Source organism: Amblyraja radiata, chromosome 33 (genome assembly GCF_010909765.2).
Source record: "Amblyraja radiata isolate CabotCenter1 chromosome 33, sAmbRad1.1.pri, whole genome shotgun sequence".
Classification (NCBI taxonomy): domain Eukaryota; kingdom Metazoa; phylum Chordata; class Chondrichthyes; order Rajiformes; family Rajidae; genus Amblyraja; species Amblyraja radiata.
In genome coordinates this window covers 12,975,743-12,984,779 of record NC_045988.1, presented here as the reverse complement: position 1 = coordinate 12,984,779, position 9,037 = coordinate 12,975,743, and the positions used below count along the sequence as shown (strand labels likewise).

Here is a 9,037-nt window from a genome sequence, read left to right as displayed (position 1 = left end):
GTCTCGACCTGAAACGTCACCTATTCCTTCGCTCCGTAGATGCTGCCTCACCCGCTGAGTTTCTCCAGCACTTTTATCTACCTTTGGCTAGAACATACTGCTTTTGCTGTTTTGCACTCATATGGTCATTTGTTTCAGTTTTTCCAGGTTGGCTGCTCATTGTTAAGTGGACCTGGTACTGTTCGAGATCTTTAACTCATGGAGACTTCATTGTTGCGGGGTGATAAACATAGTTTCTGCAACTCATATCTCCAAAATCACAACAGTGACAGAAGAGACTGCAGGTGCTAGATTCATGAGCAAAAAGCAAGCTGCTGGAGGACCTCAATGGGTCAAGCAGCATCTGTGGAAGGAGATGATTGGTCTTGGGTGAATGCGTAGGAAGGAACTGCAGATGTTAGTTTAAACTGAAGATAGACACAAAAAGCTGGAGTAACTCAGGCAGCATCTCTGGAGAGAAGGAATGGGTGATGAGGATCTAGACCCGAAACATCACCCATTACTTTTCTCCAGAGACGGTGCCAGTCCCATTGAGTTACTCCAGCTTTTTGTGTCTGGTCTCAAGTGAATCTTGAATAAGCGTCCTGACCTAAAACGCTGACCTTCCATTTACTGTCCACTTCCACGGATGGTGCCTGGCCTGCTGAATTCCTCCAGCAGCTTGCTTTTTGCAACAATAAGACAAAGTTAACTTAACCGAAAATCAGCACAACTTAAAATACTACCACCTTAATCATGATGATTTGCTACATCTTTATGTTCCAATGATTAATCATACCTGTTGCATCTCTCCAACAGGGCCAATGTGCAAGGATGAGTAGCCCCTGCCCAGAGATGACGAACTTTCTCAGATGAACTCATTGCTTCCAAAGGTGCATCATCACAGGATGCTGCCAACCTGACACTAACAAAGGTGTGAGCACCAGTGGGTACGTCTGATGGGTTTATCCCTGGTGAATCACAAGTGAGCAGAACAGAGCGTGGTAACAGAGCAGTGGCCACTGTGGAGAGAGGCCACTGTTGTGCAGGTTCCCCTCTAAACTCTGCTTTGAGGCACGTAGATGGTGAATCCCAAAGACCCTTAATAAAAAAGGATGTAATAGAGAGATAGTACTTACAAATATGCTGTGCACTATTTGCAAAAGCAGAGAGGAGTGTATTAATAGTACCAATTAATGCAGGAATCATCCTCAGTGGATCTTTATTTGGGGTATTCTATACAGACCGTAACAATAGTCATTTAAACTGATGATTTATGCTATTTTAAATAGGATAACATCTTTATGCACATAATCATTACCATCATCCAAGCCAGCCTGATCCGTGCCATACGAGTTCCCTACTAAGATAAAGTAGTGTACCACTTGGCCAAGAGATAGCTGGTGTGGAAAGATGTTGGGAAAATGGAAACTCCACTCAAAGAACTCCAACCTCTCAACTGCCTGTTACGCTGCCTACTGTTCTGATGGTCTTCTTCTGTTTCGTTTATTGTCACGTGTACCGAGGTACAGTGAAAAGCTTCTGTTGTGTACTGACCAGTCAGCAGAAAGACAATACATGATTACAATCTAGCCATCCACAGTACACCAATACATGATAAAGGGAATAACGTGAATAAGTTTTAGTGCAAGATAAAATCCTGTAAAGTCCAATCAAAGATAGTCCAACGATTTCCGATGAAGTAGATAGTAGCACTATGGACAAACTTCTCTATGAACCAACAGAAGTGTTGCGTTTGTATTGGGATCCTCATGAACACCAGCACTCAAAGATCTTTGGCTGAATGTACCTAAGGGTCAGCCTGTCTGTAATCCTACTGAAGCCGTAGATTTTACAACACTTAAGATCAAAGGGAGATGGATCCTCACGTGGGTCTCTATGAGTACGTGTGGTTGCCCTGTAGTTTCATCCACAGAACAACGGGTTGTTTACACCTGCCAGTTGCTTGCTGATTACTCCTGCACCAAGTGTCAACTTCTTCAGGTTAAGCAAGCTCCAGGCTGATCAGTGAGATTCAATGAAGCACAGAGTGCATCAATCAGAAATGGCAGCCGACATGGAATTTCTTTAACGACCAGTGAAACCATGTCCCAGCTGAACCAACTTGGAAGGGCTGTCAAGAGTTTGAATGTTTGTCATTGTCACTTTGTCACATACAGGCCAGGCCGCTGTGAATGAAGGGAGGCGGTGGGGTGAGGGGGGAGGGCCTGGTTCGCCACTGCGAGCCGAACATAAAACTGTTCAATCAACTTTTTATAACTTTGTCGCCCCAGAAACGTGGCGACTCTTATCTACCGCCTAGGTGAGGTCTGCTGTATGATTTTACCGGGTTGTAAGCAAAACAAAGCATTTCACTGTTCCTAAGTTCACGTGACAACAAAGTATCATTGAATTGAATTGAATTGAATTACTAAAGTATGGAATTAAACATTTTTTACTTATTATTTAAAAAAATAATATAACTGAAAACATTAAATATATTTATGAAAAACCGAATTTAGCCAAAAGTCCCACAAATACCTGACCTTGCACCCTGATAGCCATTCCTGACCTGTCATTCCTGATAGCCATTCCTGACCCTTTGCAGGAGCAGTGGGCAGATTTTCCACCACAATACTGGGAAACTGTGGAGTTCATGAAGTAGCCAGCATCAGACCTGTCAGCAGTGATCAGCTCTCAGGAAACTCAGGATTTCAGGGCTTACACATGCTTAAGAGGGACTCCCATGCTTATGCAAGATTATGTAAGTTCCAACAGTAATGCACAAACCTTGCTACTCTTTGGAGGAAGGTTCAACCCATTATGTTTCATTTACTTATTTATGACCATTAAGTGAATTTGCTTACATCACTCACTTCTAGACACCATTCTTCTCTGCTGAGTTTTAAGTTGCCTGCTGATGAACTCAAGGACTTGAACTATGAGGCCCAATGGTTCCCACAAACCTGGTGCATTGCTGCTTTGTATCCATGGGGCTGAGGAACAGGAGACAGATGCGAAAGCTACTTTGGTCAAAGCCAGCGATAACTAAAGTTTTGAGTCATGAAGGTATCTCTGGCAACATTGGGAATGTGAAGTGGTCTGCAGGCAGAGGTCCATCTGGCCTTGTTGTCCTTCTGTTCTTTAACTTTGAATCTACATCAGATGGAGAGAGTACATGGGTCTTAGTGATCCTCCATTCCTAATCCTCATTGTTTTGCCATATTGTGCAGAACATCCTGAGAACAAATTCTGATTTATTTGTCCTGAAGGATCTTCAGACGTAGTCAGACATGGCGGCACAATGGCGCAACATTAGAGCTGCTGCCTTACTGCGCCTGAGACCCGGGTTCAATCCTGACTACGGGTGCTGTCTGTACAGAGTTTGTACATTCTCCCCATGACCTATGTGGGTTTTCTCCGGGTGCTCCAGTTTCCTCCCACACTCCAAAGATGTACAGATTAGTAGTTTAATTGGCTTCGATAAAGATTGTAAATTGTCTCTAATGTGTAGGATAGTGCTAGTGTACAAGGATCGCTGGTTGTCGTGGTCTTGGTGGGCCAAAGGGCCTGTTTCCATCCTGTATTTCTAAACTAAATTAAACTAAATTTTCCTAAACAAGGGCCATATCCATCTATTCCCTGCACACGTTGATACTCAATTGGCCAAACATCTATGGATTTAACATTTATAAAAAATGCAAATGTTGGAAATGTGAACTAAAAACATCATGTTCAGCAATAAAACTCACAGCAGATCAAACAGCATCTGTTGAAAAAGTAACATTGTTAGTGTTTCAAGTCCAAAACCCTTTTATTAGAATATTGACTGGATTCATGCTGTTCTTTAGTTGATCTGGTGGAATGCCACAACTGAAATAGAAACATTGAAAATAGGTGCAGGAGGAGGCCATTCAGCCCCTCGAGCCAGCACCGCCATTCATTGTGATCATTGCTGATCGTCCCCAATCAATAACCCGTGCCTGCCTTCTCCCCATATCCCTTGATTCCACTAGCCACTAGAGCTCCATCTAACGCTCTCTTAAAGCCATCCAGTGACTTGGCCTCCACTGCCCTCTGTGGCAGGGAATTCCACAAATTCACAACTCTCTGGGTGAAAACGGTTTTTCTAACCTCAGTCTTAAATGGCTTCCCCTTTATTCTAAGACTGTGGCCCCTGGTTCTGGACTCGCCGAACATTGGGAACATTTTTCCTGCATCTAGCTTGGCCAGTCCTTTTATCATTTTATATGTTTCTATAAGATCCCCCCTCATTCTTCTAAACTCCAGTGAATACAAGCCTAGTCTTTTCAATCTTTCCTCATATGACAGTCCCACCATCCCAGGGATCAATCTCGTGAACCTACGCTGCACTGCCCCAATCACAAGGATATCCTTCCTCAAATTCGGAGACCAAAACTGGACACAATACTCCAGATGTGGTCTCACCAGAGCCCTATACAACTGCAGAAGAACCTCTTTACTCCTATACTGAAATCCTCTTGTTATGAAGGCCAACATTCCATTAGCTTTCTTCACTGCCTGCTGTACCTGCACGCCAACTTTCAGTGACTGGTGTACAAGGACACCCAGGTCTTGCTGCACCTCCTCCTTGCCTAACCCAACCCCATTGAGATAATAATCTGCCCCCTTGTTTTTGCCGCCAAAGTGGATAACCTCACATTTATCTATATTATACTGCATCTGCCACTCAACCTGTCCAGGTCACCCTGCATCCTCCTAACATCCTCTTCACAGTTCACACTGCCACCCAGCTTTGTGTCATCCGCCAACTTGCTAGTGTTCCTCCTATTTCCCTCTTCCAAATCATTCCCTCTTCCAAATCCTTGCCATCATATGTCAATGAGAAGGCGACAGCAGAGGTATAACAGTCTGGGTACCGTTATAAAACATAGAACCTGGAACAGTATAGCACAGGTATAAGCCCTTCGACCTACAGTGTTTGTGCTGAAAATGATGACTCACTGAACTGCTCAAATTTTCCTAAACAAGGGCCATATCCATCTATTCCCTGCACTTCCATGTACTTTTCTAAAAGCCTCTTAAATGCCACTATCATATCTGCCTCCACCACCACCCCTGGCAATGCATTCCAGCCCCCACCACCATCTGAGTAAAAAACCTTGTCCTGCACCATTAAAATTTCCCCTTGTCATCCTATAGCTTTGCCTTCTAGATTAGGACATTTCCAAACTGGGAAAAAGATTCTGACTGTCTACCTTATCTTTGCTTCACATCACTTTATATACTTCTATCAAATCTCCTCTCAACCTTCGGCACTACAAAAAAAACAATCCTAGTCTATCCAACCTCCTCCTATAGCTGAAACCCTCTAATGCAGGCTGTATTCTGGTAACCTCCTCTGCACCCTCTCCAAAGCTTCCACATCTTTCATGTAACAGTGTGACCTGAACTGCATGCAATATTCCAAATGAGGCTTCACCAAAGTCCTATAGTTATGACTTCCTGACCCTTATATTCAGCGGCCCTAGGAATGAAGTCAAGCATACAATATGCCTCCTTTACCACACTGTCTACTTGTGCTGCCACCTTTAATGAGCCATGAACTTGGCCTCCAAGATCCCTCTGCACATCAGTGTAGTTAAGGGTCTTGCCATTAACTGTATACTCTCTCCTTACATTCAACCTCCCAATGTGCAACATCTCACTCAGGTTAAACTATCTGCCATTTCTCCACCCATTTATGTAGCTAATCTATATCCTGCAGTATCTTCTGACAGCCTTCCTCACTGTCTGCAACTCCTCCTATTTTGATGTCGTCAGCAAACGTACTCACCAACCCATCTACATTTACGTCATGGTCATTTATATATATGACAAATAGCAGAGGTCCCAGCACAGATCTCTGTGGAACTCCATTGGTCACAGACCTCCAGCCAGACGATCTACGTCCCACCACAACCCTCTGTCTTCTATGAATAAGCTGGTTCTGAATCCATACGACCAAGTCATCACAAAATACATCCATACATCTTAATCTTCTGGATCAGCCTTCCATAAAGGGCCTCATCAAAAACCTTGCTAAAATCCATGTATACAACATCCAAGGCCCTTCCTTCATCAATCTCTTTGTCGCCTCCTCAAGAAACTCAATCAAGTTAGTGATACATGATCTGCCACGTACAAAGCCGTTCTGGCTATCCCTAATTATCACAAGAGTAATTCAAACACTTGCTACCCCAGGCAAATAATCCATCACCTACCCAGAAAATACTTTCTAGTAAGTCAAATGTATTGCTTTGACATTATTGACAATGTGTAACATGGTGAAATCATAATTATGTTGCACAGCCAGCCGGTGACTCAAATTACCTTACTTACAGCCCATTAAACTTGAATTTATAAATAAAGAGAACATCTTCAACATCATGGATTTATGCAGAGTGATGGGATTCTTCATACAACCAGGCACCATTAGAAATGGACCATTCCTACAAAGGAAGCTCACACTGCTGCAATAAAGCAGATCAAAAGTACTAAAGGATGGAAGTGCAATCGCTACTCGCAACACATGCCTGGGCTATATGACAGTCATTCAACATTATTACCATAATACGAGAATGTTGTATATATACTGCACATTATGGGAACGATCTATGAATATATTACCAACTACATAATGTAACAACACAATTACCCAGAAATTAAATTGAATTGTTAAATCTATTTTTTTTAAAAAGGCCCCTTCACTAGCTCAATGGATCTTTAAAAAAATTGGCTAAGTGTCAATGTATATTTTCATGCTAAGAATGCCAGTATAGAGCCACCATTGTACATAAAAGTGAGTGGGAGAATCATTTTCTTATAGCCATTGTTGAGATTGAGTTAATGCTTCTTAGAGCTCAGCACATAGCCACAGTAATGCCTCTATATGTAGATGATTAGTTTTGCCTCCAGCATTTGGATTCTGTTTTCTTCAGACTAAAGAGAGCTGACAATCCCATTTGATTTTCTCATTTTCTCCAAGACAATTCAAATTTTCAAGTCAGGGAAACAAATATATGGATATTAGCTTGGTAGCAGTTAAAGTGCCGTTTCCCAGAGAAGAAGTGATGGCAGATGACAATTTGGAAGTAAACTCATTTGTGTGACCTCAGTGAAGCAAAAGCAAAAGTCTCCAAGGGAACAGGTTGAGGCCATTTGGTTCCTTACGCCTGCTCAACTATTCACTTATTTCATGACTCATATAACTCAAGTTGTTTGTCCTCATACACTCACCTGACTTTACTTATCCTATCAAACTTGTAATTTTACTTCATTTTAATACATGCATCTACAGCCTTCTGAAAGTGGTGATGGTGGTTACTGCTGTAGCTATATGATGTTTGATCCATTTTATTATGGCTGTGTGAACTCCCATGGTCTGCTTTATAGGCATCGTCCATTTCTATAGAAATCTGGAATGCATGGAGAATGTCATTGTTGTAGTAGTCTGTACTAGGATGTTGGAGCCTTCAACTCAAATACTTACCTGGCATGGGGAGAATCAGTGGTCATGATGGCCGATCTCCCAGGATGAGGCCATCCCATTGCACTTCGGTTGTGCTGATGCCTGCAATGTCCCCAAATGCGGGATATTCGACTGCAAAATTTGTGGTGGTGGGGTTACTGTTTTTGCGCTAAAAATATTTGGGCGGCACGGTGGTGCAGCGGTAGAGTTGTTGCCTTACAGCACTTGCAGCGCCGGAGACCCAGGTTTGATCTCGACTACGGGTGCTGCCTGTATGTTCTCCCCACGATGCGTGGGGTTTCCCCCGAGATCTTCGGTTTCCTCACACACTCCAAAGACGTACAGGTGTGTAAGTAAATTGGCTTGGTCAATGTAAAGATTGTCCCTAGTGTGTGTCATATAGTGTTAATATGCGGGGATTGCTGGTGGGCACGGACGCGGAGGGCCGAGGGGCTTGTTTCCGTGTTGTATCTCTAAACTACGCAACTGCGCATAACTCTTGTGGATCACTGGTTTCAAGCACACAATATAACATTGCTATCACATGGAAAAATATGGAGAAAGTGGAGAAATGTCACCAGCATATCTGGCTTAAATATTTTGCATTTACAACTATGCTTGGGTAATAAGACGTCTATTAAGCTGTGAATGCAAGTTCATGGAGAAAGAGCAGTGTCTTAAATAACCAGTTAAACAATGTGCCCCTGGAACATTTTCATGCTTCATTGTGATTTCTCATGATGTGGCATTACACTCATTGCTCACTGAAGCCACTGCCATTATATACATAGCACTGGCACAGCTGGGGGAACAGCTGGTAGTATTATGAGCAATTTTGGGCACTATGTCTGAGGAAGGATGTGCTGGCTCTGGAGAGAGTCCAGAGGTTTACAAGAATGATCCCAGGAATGAGTGGGTTAACATATGATGAGCGTCTGACAGCACTGGGCCTGTACTCACTGGAGTTTAGAAGAATGAGGGGACACCCCATTGAAACGTACTGAATAGTGAAAGGCTTGGATAGAGTGGATGTGGAGAAGATGTTTCCACTAGTGGGAGTGTCTAGAGGTCATAGCTTCAGAATTAAAAGAATTTGGGAAGGAGATGCAGAGAATTTTCTTTAGTCAGAGAGTGGTGAATCTGTGGAATTCTTTGCCTCAGAAGGCTGTGGAGGCCAAGTCAATGGATATTTTGAAGGCAGAGATAGATACTTAATTAGTATGGATGTCCGGGGATATGGGGAGAAGGCAGGAGAATGGGGTTAGGAGGGAGAGATAGATCAGTCATGATTGAATGGCGAGTAGACTTGATGGGCCGAATGATCTAATTCTGCTCCTATAGCCATAGGGACTGTCCCACGAGCATGCGACTGCATGCGGCAAGCGTGACCTAACGTGGTCGCTTGAGCCCTACGGCCTCGCGGGGCCGGTCCCACTTCGATCGCCAGAGCCGTATGGAGTTGTGCCGTATGGAGTTGCGACATCGCGCGGGGCTCCGAAAAACTGACACTGTCCAAAAATCCCGCGCGGCAACGGCCTGCCAGCCTGCAGCCGCATTGAGGCCGTA

At 43.5% G+C, this 9,037-nt stretch overlaps 1 non-coding gene across 1 annotated transcript; it reads left to right on the top strand.

Moving 5' to 3' along the window:
* The first annotated feature begins 7,484 nt into the window (after positions 1 to 7,484).
* LOC116991405 lies at positions 7,485 to 7,645 on the top strand. Its single transcript, XR_004416778.1, has one exon. It is a non-coding gene; the product is annotated as a U1 spliceosomal RNA (small nuclear RNA).
* The last annotated feature ends 1,392 nt before the right edge of the window (positions 7,646 to 9,037 follow it).